The following is a 14,239-nucleotide window of genomic DNA, read 5'->3' on the forward strand; positions in this document are numbered from 1 at the left end:
CAAAACACTTTGGGAAAACATCCAAGTTAAACTCTATATTGCAGATTTTCTAGTGGCGCAGGTGGACAATGAAAGATAAGTAAATATGTAATAGGTATAATCAACATAGATAGAGGGAGAAATAATTTCATAGAAAAGAAAAAATATCAGATTGGTTTCAGGTTTCTCCTCTAGCAGAAGGAAAAAACAGAATGGTCTACTTGGAAAATAGAAAGGTAAGACCCAAGAACTGATCGCCAGCCAAGTTGAAGTTCATGTGGGAGCAAAAGAAAGAGACAGCTTCAAATGTCCATGCACTCAGGAAATAGGCAATATATGTATTTCTCAGGAAAAATGAAAAAAGAAAAACAAAGAAACAACAAAAAAAAATTGTAAGTCCCTTTGTAACCAAATAAGAGCTGAATCCAAATGAAAGTCTGAAGTAGGCGTGTAAAACAACTGATGGCTTTAGATACAGGGTTAAGTCTAAATTATTATAATGTGATATAGAAGAGTAAATTCAACTTTGAAAAATGATTATTGAGCAATAAAGATATACTATGTATATGTATTAGTCCATTTTCATGCTGCTGATAAAGACATAGCCAAGATTAGATAATTTATAAAGAAAAAGTGGTTTAATGGACTCACAGTTCCACGTGGCTGGGGAGGCCTCACAATCATGGAAGAAGGTGAAAGCCACGTCTTACACGGTGGCAGGAAAGAGAGAATGAGAACCAAGCAAAAGGGGTTTCCCCTTATAAAACCATCAGATCTTGTGAGACATATTCACTACCGTGAGAACAGTGTAGGGGAAACTGTCCCCATGATTCAATTATCTCCCACCAGGTCCCTCCCACATCATGTGGGAATTATGGGAGCTACAATATGAGGTTTGGATGGGGACACAGCCAAACCACATCAGTGTAAGATAAATTTTTAAAAATATAACTTAGGCTTCAAATACCAGATTATATAACACAGAGTGAAGAAAAGAAAGGAAAGTAAAAGTAAAAATGCTATGTTTACAAAGAAAGGAGTAAACTACAAATTTATACATTGTTTTGGCAGAGATTCTTAGAAAATGTGAATAATCATAATACAATTAAAAGCAAAATGCCTAACTTCTAAAGCATTGAGGGAGATAAAAATGTATGCAATGGTTCGTATAACAAACTACAATTTAGAAACACACACACACACACACACACACACACACACACAGAGAGAGAGAGAGAGAGAGACAGAGAGAGAGAATACAAGGAGCCACACAGAACAGGTATAAATCTCAAGTCATAAACTGGAGTATTAAAGGAATTTAATTTTCCTTTTCTTTGGCTTAGTTTCTATTCTGATGCCTCAGTTCTTCCTGGACAATGGACAATTTTAATCTCAGATGTTAAGTGTTGCTTCTGCTTGCCCTGGTATTGCAGCAATATTCTGAGAGGTTTATATAATTGTGCAAAGGCAGGCAATCCAGTCCCTGAGACAAACACAGTTACATTATTGCTGAAATCCACACAACTCCAGTCTGCACAACCTCTTCAAGTCTTGTAGCTTTCTTTTTCTTTTTTGAGACAGAGGCTCACTCTGTCGCCCAGGCTGCAGTGCACTGGTGTGATGTCGGCTCACTGCAATCTCCGCCTCATGGGTTCAGCCTTCAGAGTAGCTAGGACTACCCACCACCATGCCCAGCTAATTTTTGTATTTTTAGTAGAGACAGGGTTTCACCATGTTGGCCACGCTGGCCTCGAACTCCTGACCTCAGGTGATCTACTTTGATCCTGGCCTTCCAAAGTGCTGAGGTTACAGGTGTGAGCACTATGCCCAGCCAAGTCTTGTAGCTTTCTAATTCCACACTTCAGATAGGGCATAGGAATTTTTCTGCAAATTTTCTGAGTGCCCATGACCTAAGTTCACAGCCATCAGAGATCCTGTAGCTTTTCTTAGCGGCTCTGCAAGGAAGCACTATAGTACAGTAACCTCTAGTTTGCAGTTTAGCACAATGCTTACTTCAGTGAAAGGTATTTTTATACTAAGTTGTATGTGTAGTAAACCAAAATGCTACACATATAAATGAGCCATCAGAATATTACTGGAGGAAATTTTTTTAAATGAGGAAGACTAAGTCTTGGGTTTGAAAACGTTCCCTCTTTCTCCAGGATATGTGAAGTAAGTACCAGATATTTTGGTCTCGGCCCTCCGAGATCCCACGTGCCTGTCTTCTCTGGATGCTTAAATATCTTTACTAGTTTAGTCTCAAAGTCTATTCCAATTTATCAGAGTTAATTACTAATGTACATATGGGTCTGGGGGGAATTGCATGAAATATAAGCCAATATTAACAGAAGTTATTATTTTAGTATACTGCCTAACACCACTGAACATACCTCATTGCAGTTCTTCATCTGCCTCCAATTATACTCCCACAGCTGTGGGTAAATAGGCATTACTTAAGTGGGAGTTAAAAAAAAAAAAGTGGACCCTTTTCACAAGATGGCGCTGAAAGCGAAGAAGGAAGCTCCTGCCCCGCCTAAAGCCGAAGCCAAAGCGAAGGCTTTAACGGCCAAGAAGGCAGTGTTGAAAGGTGTCCACAGCCATAAAAAAAAGAAGATCCGCACGTCACCCACCTTCCGGCGGCCCAAGACACTGCGACTCCGGAGGCAGCCCAAATATCCTCGGAAGAGCGCCCCCGGGAGAAACAAACTGGACCACTATGCTATTAGCAAGTTTCCGCTGACCACTGAGTCTGCCATGAAGAAGATAGAAGACAACAACACACTTGTGTTCATTGTGGATGTTAAAGCCAACAAGCACCAGATCAAACAGGCTGTGAAGAAGCTCTATGACATTGATGTGGCCAAGGTCAACACCCTGATTCGGCCTGATGGAGAGAAGAAGGCATATGTTCGACTGGCTCCTGATTACGATGCTTTGGATGTTGCCAACAAAATTGGGATCATCTAAATGGAGTCCAGCTGGCTAATTCTAAATATATGTATATCTTTTCACCATTAAAAAAAAAAAAAAAGAAAAAGAAATGCTGTTTTATCTCTTAGTATATTGAATAGTTACAGAACTGAAAATATGTCTTTTGTGCCATCCTCCTTGAATTTTCACCAGTTGCAAGCTTTTTCCCTCCTCCAAATTCCTACTGGGCTTTTGTCCTCTTGATAGTTTCAATATATATATATATATATATATATATTTTACACATTTTATCTCCTCAACTTGTTGAGAGAAAATTGAGAACCGGCAAGTAACTAAATCCTTGGAAAAAAGACAAGGCATGAGATAGTATCCCCAAACAAATCCTACTCTTTGTCTTCTACTTACTTAAGGTACTATCAGGGAGGTACACAAAGAAGTGCCAGCCTTGGAAGTATCACATATCCATATACAGACTTACAGCATAAATCATATCTAGTCATCCCCACTCACTCTGCAAACTGATTAAATTCTTCCAAATCATCATTTAATCAAGTGACTTTCCTGTTCAAGAGTGTAATGGCTTAAGTTGCTCATTTTATAATAAACTGGAATTAAATATGGCACTTCTAATAATGGCTTCTTCCAATCAGTGCAAACTGGGCTCCCACTTACTTCCTATCATACACATCTCCGTACCCTAAAAGCTTTATCCTTCCTGCTCGGCGCGTTGGCACCTTCTGTTCCTCCCACTAGAATATTCCCTGAACTTAATCAGATCTTACCTATGACCACTGCAGAACTACAGGCACGTGACTATTCCATCCAAACCCCGGCGCTCAGAGACTTGCCCAAACTCTATCACAGCTTTAGCAGCATAAGGTCCTGTGCCCTGGACGACTGCTTCAGAAAACTGAACTACGTGATATAACCAGCACACAACTGATGATAGGTCTCCGACATTCCTTTCTTAGAACATTTACTAAAGGGCTTGCAATTGTAAATGCTTATTTCTTGCCACTCAGAAGTTCTCTCTCAAGGACCTGAGAGCCATTCCCTTGAAATGTAATCAAGGATAATTCCTCCGTAGGACGATACAATCCTAACTTAGTTAACTGTTAAACACACACATAAATTACACGAACAGCTCTGTACGTTTTCACTTTCTCTACTGAGCTCTCGCACATCCCCTTTCTCCTTTTCAAATGCCCAGATCACCTCTGCACAAATGGAAATAGAGCTCAGCTCTTTCCTGTCAGTAGTTAACTGAATAAAATGTTTTCACCGTTTCCTGTCAGTAGTTAACTGAATAACATGTTTTCACCGCTTTAACGTTCAGCTGTGCTTATCTTTGACATCGACTACCTACGGTCTACCTTTAGTCCCACGACTCTGACAAAACGTCTCAATATTGGTGTAAAATGACCTCCCCTTTCTGGGGGTCTTCCAAAGCACTTCCTGTCTGCGGCAATCAAAATGTATTGGCACAAAATTTTAAGCTTACTGAGCTTTTTTTTTCTTTTTCTTTCTTTCTTTTTTTTTTTTTTTTAAATAAAAATGGGGGTTTCACCACTTTGGCCAGGCTGGTCTTGAACTCCTGGCCTCAAGTGATCCGCCCCCCTCGGCTTCCCAAAGTGCTGGAATTATAGGCGTGAGCCACCGCACGCGGCCGCTTACTGGGCTTTAAAATCACCGTGTCAAATCCACACATTCAGGACACATACTGGTTTTTCGGGTTAAAAAAAAAAAATCAACTAGCTAAATACCCATTCCCCTCAGTAACTCAGATGAGATCTCTAAAAAGCGTCGGACTTCGGTACCTTTCGGTCCTCTCCCCTCTCGCTGTTTGCTTACATAGGCTTCCTTGCCTTTCCTTTTCCTCACGTTTATTGGAGTGAAAACAAATAGGGTTCGGCGGCCTCCTTTCCAAGCCCAAAGGCAGTAAGGGAAAAGCGAAAACGCGAAGCAAGTACTACAGGATTCGGCCAAACCGGGCTCACCAGCGTCCCTAGAAGGAGGGACGTGGCTGCAGGAAGGCGCCTCGTGGCGGGGGCGGGATTTCCGGGGTCACGAGCCCCTGCAGGGAAATGGGATAAAGTCCCCCCAGAGAGGAAAGAGGAGCGTGGGATAGTAAACGGGCGACGCGGAGAAGAGGAAGGCACACACCGGAACGGAGCACAGGCGCGGAGGAGGTTCCGGAGGGGAGCGGAAATAAAGGCACTCAAAGCTGAAAAGCCTGTGTAGGGGAGCGGAAAAGGAAGTCACCGCCCAGGCCTGCGGGGCTGTGTGGTCGAAAGAGTTGGGCTTAGGACTTCAGTTAAGTGTTGTCAGTGGGAAAATTCTGCAATATCGCCGTGGAGTGGACTTTAGCGCTCGCTTCTCCAAACGTATCCCAGACGGCGAGCTCCGCGGGCTCCGCGGCTCGTCCGGTACAAGCGCCGCGCAGGCCCGCCCTCTGCCGGACGTGGGGACGCGGTGCCTAGCGCCGCGGGCCGACGAGGGGAAGGAGGGCGTGGGGAAGAGATGAACAGGCCTTGCCGGAGCAGGCTGAGAGATCGCGTCCTTACACTTTCAAAAGCATAAGGAGGCTTGCTTTCTACACACTGATTTAATTTCGGAATACTTTCAAGGCTCTGCTAAGTTAGGTAATGTTCTCTGTGACCTCTGTAATTGACTTTTATGTATAAAATTGTCTTGCTTAACTAAAACTTATTTGTATCGTGCAGCCAACTCTTCAAGAACGAAAAATGAGCAATTCCATTCTGGTAGAGGTTCTTTCATTGAAGAATTTTTGAGTTGCAGTAATCCTTTTAATGCTGCACACATGTACAGGGATTACACATGTAGGGGATTAAAACCACAGTTAAGTTATAGGTTGAAGGGGCTGTTAAGGACTTCAGGCAACGTAAATCAACACTCCCTTGGTTCTTTTCTCTGTTCCACATCTGGGAGTCCCCTGTATCTGGGAGCTGTGGCTCTGGGTGCTAGTGGTATAGAGAGGAACCGGACATGCATAGTAAAAACAAAGGACCCCTTAGAAGAACTAGCATTCTCTTGGAAAAGCCAAGCTTGCGATGAGATGTCTGTTTGTGAAATTTACGAGAGGAGGGAGCAGCCTCGTAATAAAACGGGTGATCCTTTCTTGACTTCTCATTGGGTTCTGGTCTGAATGGTGACTGGGACCATTGCAATGATTAACATTCCGGGAAGGGAAGCCAGCCAGTGAAGAGGCTTGGTGTTGAAACCGGGTGAGTTGGGAGAATAATAAACGGTAGTTGCAGGGTTGATTTGTGGCGAGATTCTTAAACCCCTGCATGGAATTTAGCGTTAAGAAAATTGTCATTAGGCACTGCAAATGCCCTCTTGCAATTAAGTCTAATGGGAAGAACTGGTTAAAGAACTAATTACAGCAAAACGTGAGTGAGAATGGTGATGAAAGATATAAATGTGAGAGTAGACAGTAAGGGGACTTTATGTAGTCTAGATGTTAGAGGAGATGATTGGAAGTTACTCTGAGGAAGACAAAAATGTAACAGATCATATATGCAAAAGCTTGAAATGGCGAGAAAATCAGAAAGATTAGAGGAACTGAAAGTTGTGCATTTTGGCTGTGTGAGGGCGAGAGTTGTGTGGGTAACATGTAATGAACCTTGAAAGGTAGTTTATGACAGCCTAAAACCGAATCAGAACTTTTAAAAACAGGTGATATATATATAGACAGTCTGAAATCAGATGCTTCTGATTTTTATTACATGCTGAAGAGGAGTAGAGATTCCTCAGCTAGGAGTGATGGATGGAGAAGTTGTGGCTCTTTGGCAAGCTGATTAGAGGCCATTGAAAGAGAATTTATTTGGCCGACTATGATACCCTCAGTTGTAGCCACATATCCTGGGTTTGCTTTCTTGAAAACCCAACAGTGAAATCTTTCAATCTTCCTTTATTTATTTTCTTTCTTTTATTTGATCTGGAGTGTCTCACCCTGTTACCTTGGCTGGAGTGCAGTGGCAAGATCTCGGCTCACTGCAACCTCTGTCTTCTGGGTTCAAGTGGTTCTCCTGCCTCAGTCTCCTGAGTAGCTGGGATTACAGGTGCCTGCCACTATGTCCAGCTAATTTTTGTATTTTTAGTAGAGACAGGGTTTCGTCCTGTTGGCCAGGCTGGTCTCGAACTCCGGATCTTAGGTGATCCACCCACCTCGGTCTTCAGAGTGCTGAGATTACAGGTGCAAGCCACTGCTCCTGGACTGAAATAGTTATTTTTTTAATTATTATTTTGTAAACATAGGTCTTATCTTTATTTTAGAAATTGATGAGTAGCTACAGTAATACCTATATGGTAATAACCACATGTGTGTTATTTAGTTCCACAAAAATTTAATGTACAAGAAGTAGTCCCTGTCCTGATTATCCTTAAACTACTACAACTTATCTCATATGTACCTTTCTGTTATGTTTTCTGGTTGTGCATGAATTATTAAGAAGTATCATTACCTTTAATAAGGACTCTTGCTTTGCTGCCAGAATTGTCAATAAAGAGATTTCAGATATCTCTAGTCTTTAATTATCATCGATAGCTACTGAGTCAATATTCGTGTTCTTTCTTTACATTTCTGTTTGAAGAAGTAGAGTTCTTAAGAAACTAACTTTGCAACTAGCAGTTTAGGAAATGAGTACCTGGATAGGACATCTGTCAATATTTGGAATGATATTCTTCAATTAAAAAAAAAAAGTTTCCTGAAAAGTAAATGTAGCACACATAGATAGAGAGTAAAATGTACAAGATGAGTTTAAAGAACAATGAAATAAATACCTGTGGATGTGAAGCAGGAGCGGCAAAGAGAAACAGACCTCTCGGACACTGAACTGGGAAGTAAGAGGTGATGTATTTCAGCAGGGAATAAGGTGACATGGTAAACAGCCAAGCTTGTCTAACAAAGAGAAGCTCTGCCTTTATATAGGCTTACAACTCTAGATATTACATGTGAAAGGGTCTTGGGTTTGCAGTTTTAGAAATTACAGGTGAAAGGGCCTTGGTTGATGGAGTAGGAGTGGAGTGGGGTTTGATCTTGTCTGGAACGATTCCCCTGTACTATGCCTGCTTCTATAGGAAGGCAAATGAGGCCAGCCTTTTCTTCTATTGAAATGCAGTATGGAAGTCAAGGGGGAGGTGATGATGTTAGATGCTTGGGTCTCTTTCTTCAGATGCATTATTTGGTTAAGAAATAGAACATACCTGTATTCTGAAACTTTTTCAGCACCTGTTAAGTGACTCAACTGATATTTTTCTTCATTCTTCACATCTGTGTTTATTTTCTTTCTCGCAAAATGTAACATAAATTTCAACTCAGTGAACAAAAGTAATTTGTTACAGAAGTAATAGATATCTGTGAAACACTAGTATTGTACTGTTTTATAATAAAAATTCTGGTTACACATATATATTTGATAAATCTGGTTTCATATATGTGTGTGGGAGTATACATTTTGTATTTATTCCCTAGCAGAGCTGGTATGTTGCTTGATTTTGGTTGTACCTCTGCTTAGAATTTTAAAAATTAGAATGAAGGGAAAAGGTAGCAGGAGCGGCCATGAGAAACAGAGCTCCCGAACACCAAATGGGGAAGGAAAGGTTTTAAATTATTATTATTATTAATATTATGACCGGGAGCCAGGCGATGGCTCCAAATTACCTAGCTCGTCTAACAAAGGAATGTTCTGCCTTTAAATAGGTTTATACTTTAGATATTACATGTGGAAAAATCTTCGGTTTACAGCCTTAGAAATTACATGTGAAGATTTACAGGTTTAGGACTCACATGTGAAAAGGTTTTGGGTTTACCGCTTTAGAAATCACATATGAAAAGGTTTCTGGTTTACAGCTTTAGGATTCACATGTGAAAAGGTCTCGGGTTTGATCTTGTTTTAAGTAAAAACAGTGCCTTCCAGAGAGTTTCGCCAAGACCAAGACTGCCACCTACAGGAAGGTGAATCAGGAGGCGCCAGTCGGTCAGCCTTTTCTTCTATTGAAATACGGTGTGGCAGTGAACGGGGAAGTTGATCCCAGATGCCTGGGTCTCTTTCCTCATGATAATGCATCATAATTCAATGCACTGATTTACTGTTATTGAATCCATTTATACCTAAAGAAAATCCTTAGACTATGTGATCAGAGTTTACTGGTGGAAAAAAAAAGATCCTTTTATGAAGTTAAGATTATATGTTAAATTTAATGGCACTCTCTAGCAGAGCTCAATAAAAGGAGAGACTTTGCTCTGTTTTCATATTTTGTGCATATTTTGTTTCTCTGACAAAACCAAGAACTTTTAAAGATGTTTTATTTCTCTCTGAAATAGCTAACAATGGCATGATCATTAATAGGAACTCAATATAAATAGCCATTGAATTGCTACAGAATTACCTCTTACCAAATGCTCTTAACATATGCATATGTGTCTATGGCCATTTCCTGGCCATAAAAATCTACATATAAGTACAAATGTAATGGCCCATATGCCAAGAAACCAACATCTCTTTTTATTTCTGAGAATGCAGCTAAATGTCTAGTTAAAATGTACTTTAAATAATTCAAAAAAGAATACCATCCTCTTGAAATATTTGTCTTAATTGCTAATCCAGTTATTATGTTTTTAAAATTTGTCTTTAAAAAAGCAAAGAGTTCCTCCTCCCCTCCTCCTCTTCCTTTTCCTTAGGGGGGGGAAAAAAAAGCAAAGAAAGCTTCAGAACTCATTTTGAATTATATAGTTTGGTATATTTTTCTATTTTTCTCACAGACTTTGACCAGTGAACTTGGTTCTAATTCTAAGGGTAGTAAAAGGGGAGGTGAAACAGACAGAATAGTGGTTGAGTATAGAATGATTATGATTATGATTGGAGGTTACAAACAAACTTAATAAATATATCCTGTCATGAGAATATAGGTATTGATGATGAAAAGAGTCAAACTCTGTAAAATATTTAAGAGATTTATTCTGAGCCAAAAATGAGTGCCTATGGCCTGTGACACAGCCCTCAGGTCCTGAGAACATGTGCCCAAAGTGGTTGGGGTACAATTTGGTTTTACGTATTTTAGGACGGCATGAAACATCAATCAAATATATTTAAGAAATACGTTGGTTTGGTTCAGAAAGGTGGGACAACTTAAAGTGGGGGTGCTTCCAGGCTATAGGTAAATTTTTACATTTTCTGGTTGACAATTAGTTGAGTTTGTCTGAAGACCTGGGATCCATAAAAAGGAATGTTCAGATTAAAGATGAAGGATTGTGGAGACCAAGTTTTTTTGTGCAGAGGACTCTCAGCAGACTTCAGAGAGAGAGCAGGTTGTAAACTATGTCTTATCAGACCTAAAAGGGTACCTGGCTCTTAGTTGATTATCTCCTGGATCTGGAAAGAAAGGAAGGAAAACAAAGAGGGAAGGGGATGCTCTATAGAATGTGGATTTTTCGCACAGGAGAGTTTACAGGACAATTTCAAATTATGGCAAGGAAATATATTTTGGGATTAAATTTTTTTTTTTGGCTCCTAATGTTATGCCAAGGTCAGATTGAAAAGTAAATCACGATATATAGGGTCAAATAAAACCCATCTGATGAGAATTTATGATTTGTAGGGCATGACTTCCTAGACCCCTTAGGTAGGAATTTCAGCAAGATAAAAAAAAATCAGAGTTTAGTCCTCAGTGTGGTTAATTTGTTTAAAGCCCCATTGCTTGGCATTTCTCAATAATGTCTGAAATTTTTAGTTTAGGTTTCTTCTACTAGCTAAGAGGTTTTGAGGCAACTTGACATTTACATTTGAATGATAGGAAGTGTCTAAAAGCCTTGGTGTTTTTTTTTTTTTTTTAATAACCACTTCATACTTTTTAATTGGTAACTACATTTAATTTGTAGAACTCCCCTCCCCCTTCCATTTTTCATAGACCTGAATTTTCTATGCTTATCATTTTATTTCTCCTTCAGGGTAAAATATTTTAAAAATACAATACATGCGCCTTAGAGCAAGAAAACTCTCAACAAAATAATTTGTTCTTGCTCAGGAAAGTTTTGCTTTCCAGTTAAAGAGATAGTTTATTTGACAAGAATACCTCATTTTCTAATGATGGTGTAAAACTAATGATAATTCAGAAATACTTTCTTTCCATAGACAGAACTTTTACTTCCCTCTGGGAAAGGAGGGAGATAGGTCTTTGAATCAGACTGCAGCTTTGGGTACTGGAGATATATAAGGGATAGAAATAAGTTAAACATGGGGAATAATTTTCGACAAATGAGAATAATATTTGGAGGAAAAATTTTCAAATGAATCATTTGTTTAAAATGAAATTATTTAAGTATATGGCAGTAATTTCTGACATTTAAAAATTTTATTTAGTTTCACAGTATCCTCTCATTCTTCTATATGCCCAGTAATTTTATGTAGTACTGGTAAAGTACCCATTATTGCACTAAATTAGATGGTGGGAACATCTAGGATATCAACTTTTATTCTGCCTTTATTGTGTCACTATACATTTCCATGTTCTCATTAGGTTCCTTTATTTTGAAGTTTATTTAAAAAATCTTGCAAGGTCTCTTGAGTTTACTGAAAATATCCTGAAATGTTGCAAACTCATGTTTGATAATTGTTCCTTCTACCTTTCTAGGTCTTCAGGAGGCCTTAGATACCTTAAAATCTGTTAATACCAGTTAATACCTTATCATTTTCTAATTTGACAGAACAGGTAATGGGATGGAAGGATGTCACACACAAGATATACTATATGAGTTTTGGAAAAGGAGTATGGAATTGGCAACAGATGAAGACATTAAAGTATTGTTATAATTAAAATTTTTGGTGCCACAAAAGCAGTAGCCCTCGAATAAATTTCTTCAGCAAGGCAATTTACTTCTATAGAAGGATATGGCTCACAGACTGAACAATGGCGGGCACACACCTGGACAAGGAACGCGGGGAAGGGGTACTTATGCCTGATGTAGGTTGCTCCTACTGCTGTGTCATTCCCCTATTGGCTAGAGTTAGACCACACAGTCTAATTCCAATTGGCTATTTTAAAGGGAGCAGGCGTATGAGCCAGAGTAGTGGGGGTGGGTAGTTTGGCAGGAAGAATGATTGCAGGCAGGTCAGAGCAGGTAGCCAGGGGTCAAAGCAGGTGACCGGAGCAAGTGACCAGGATGAGTCAGGATAGAGCAGGGGACTGGGGGAACAGATGTGAACTACTGATTAGAACTGGTGGAAAAGGTGGTTTTCTGAAACTACAAGGAAGTTAAACTTAAAAATGGAGAATTAAAGAATAAGAGAGCTGAACATACTGACATACTAATTCTTTGAAGAGAAACTTGAGGATCACTGTATCTAGCAGTATTGAAAATACTAAATATTTAGGTATTTTGCAACTTGTAACATTTGGTCACTTTCCTTGCTTATTGGTTCTATACATCAAATTGACCCAAACCTTGTTAATCACAGTTCATTAAGTGATGGGTGACCACCCAGTGCTTTCATTATTTATTCGGTAACCCTAGCTGCTGGCAACTGGTGACTTTTTTGAGGGGAGGGAGGGAGGATACAAAGACCAGGAGGAATTTGGCATTAAAGGAAATAATAAAGTTATGATAGTTAAAAGCAGGTCCCAACAAAGACTTATGATGGCAAGTTAGAACACCTCTTTTTCTTGGAAAAGTAACATAAAATTTTGATTCTTAGGTATCATTTTTGAAGATAATAATCGTCTTTTTGCTAAACTCTAATGTAGTGTATTAGGTCACAGTTTATGAATTAACACTTCAGTCTCCTTGAGGAGATTTAAGAAACATCTTGGTGTCTTTAATATTGTAGTTATAAGCCACCTTAGTTGGTAAAGTTTTGAAATACTCTTCACAAGTTTTTGAAATATATCTGTTTGAGGGGATTACATCCTACTGTATGTTCAGGTAAGTATTCACCTGAAACACTTTAATAAAAATGTCACTTGAAGGCCAAGGCATTTAAAGTGGAAAGGGATATTGTACTGTAACCTTTATGAGGTTTGTTCACTGATTCTGATATCATTTTATAACTCACAGATACATTTTTAAAGCTATAAAACAAGTTTGTGGAGTTCATTTTGGCTGCCTGATGAGTTATTTTTTTACTTGCCTACATTTTCCCTCATTACTAAGTACCTTTTATATATTGAGTACTGTAGCCATTAGTGACACGAAGTATACACCTAAGAATACTCTCAGGAAGCATCCTTCTACTGAGAAAAACAAATGAAAAATGATTTGAGGGATGTGTTAAAATGGAACATTATTATTGCAGTATGAGCTGGGATAAGTAAAGGGAGTGATTATCTTTACTTGGGGATCACTTTTAGGTAGAAATACAGAAACTCAGTTTTTAAAAACAATGGTGGATTTACCAGGTTAATGAGGGAGGAAAGAACATTATAGGGAAGAAGGGATAATTTAAAATAGCATGGTAAATTTGTGGGACTCTGGTTATTTGGTGTCCCGTGTTGATTGTGTTGTGATGTCAGAAGAGAAGAGGTTCAGGATTAAGTTAAGAATTTAGAAAGAGCTTTGGACTTGATTCTTTTGGAAGAGAGCTACCTAAAAACGTCAATTTAAAGTATCCTGATTGGATTATAAATATATCTACATTACTTTAAGGAATAGTATGCAATTAATTGGTGACTGCTGTATTAATCCAGATTATAGGTAATGAAGTTTGGACTATATTAGTAGTAGGAGGGGAAAAGATAAGAAAGAAGAAACCATTTTGGAGTCTGTTGCATACAGGAGGTGGGGGAAGAGAAGGAGATTAGGTTGTCCACAGGTTTTTTGGCATAGATTACAGGGTTGATGATACAATGAATAGTTGAGGGAAAGAATTAAGAAGGAGTAATGGGTTTCAGGTGAAGTATGAATTCAGGGTTAGATAATGATTTTGAGCTGGGCCCAGTGGTGCCTGCCTGTAGTCCCAGCTATTCAGGAGGCTGAGGCTGGAGGATCTCTTGAGTCCAGGATTTCTGGGCTAGAGTGTGCTGTGCCAGTCCGGTGACTGCATTAAGTTCAGCATCAATATGGTGACCTACCGGGAGCTGGGGGCCACCAGGTTGCCTAAGGAGGGGTGAACCGGCCCAGGTTGGAAATGGAGCAGGTCAAAACTGCTGCGCTGATCACGCCTGTGAATAGCCACTGCACTCCAGCCTGGGCAACATGGCCAGACCCTGTCTCAAAAAAAAAAAAAAAAAAAAAAAAAAAAAAAAGATTTTGAGAAGCCTGTGATATATCTAGAAACGAGGGGTAAGGGAATTGCATTTCTGTTAGGTAATA

At 39.4% G+C, this 14,239-nt stretch overlaps 1 protein-coding gene and 1 pseudogene across 3 annotated transcripts in view; both read left to right on the forward strand.

Annotated features, from left to right (window-relative positions):
- The first annotated feature begins 2,475 nt into the window (after positions 1-2,475).
- On the forward strand, positions 2,476-3,020 carry LOC101027453 (large ribosomal subunit protein uL23 pseudogene; annotated as a pseudogene).
- A 2,097-nt stretch (positions 3,021-5,117) lies between these two features.
- Positions 5,118-14,239, forward strand: part of ECHDC1 (ethylmalonyl-CoA decarboxylase 1) — a 52,742-nt gene continuing 43,620 nt past the window's right edge. Inside the window, exon 1 of one of the 3 annotated variants that reach the window (XM_010342971.3) lies at positions 5,118-5,552. The gene's annotated coding sequence lies outside the window, so the exon portion shown is untranslated. The other 2 variants (XM_010342972.3, XM_010342973.3) reach the window with 2 other exon arrangements.

This window comes from Saimiri boliviensis, chromosome 4 (genome assembly GCF_048565385.1).
Source record: "Saimiri boliviensis isolate mSaiBol1 chromosome 4, mSaiBol1.pri, whole genome shotgun sequence".
Lineage (NCBI taxonomy): Eukaryota > Metazoa > Chordata > Mammalia > Primates > Cebidae > Saimiri > Saimiri boliviensis.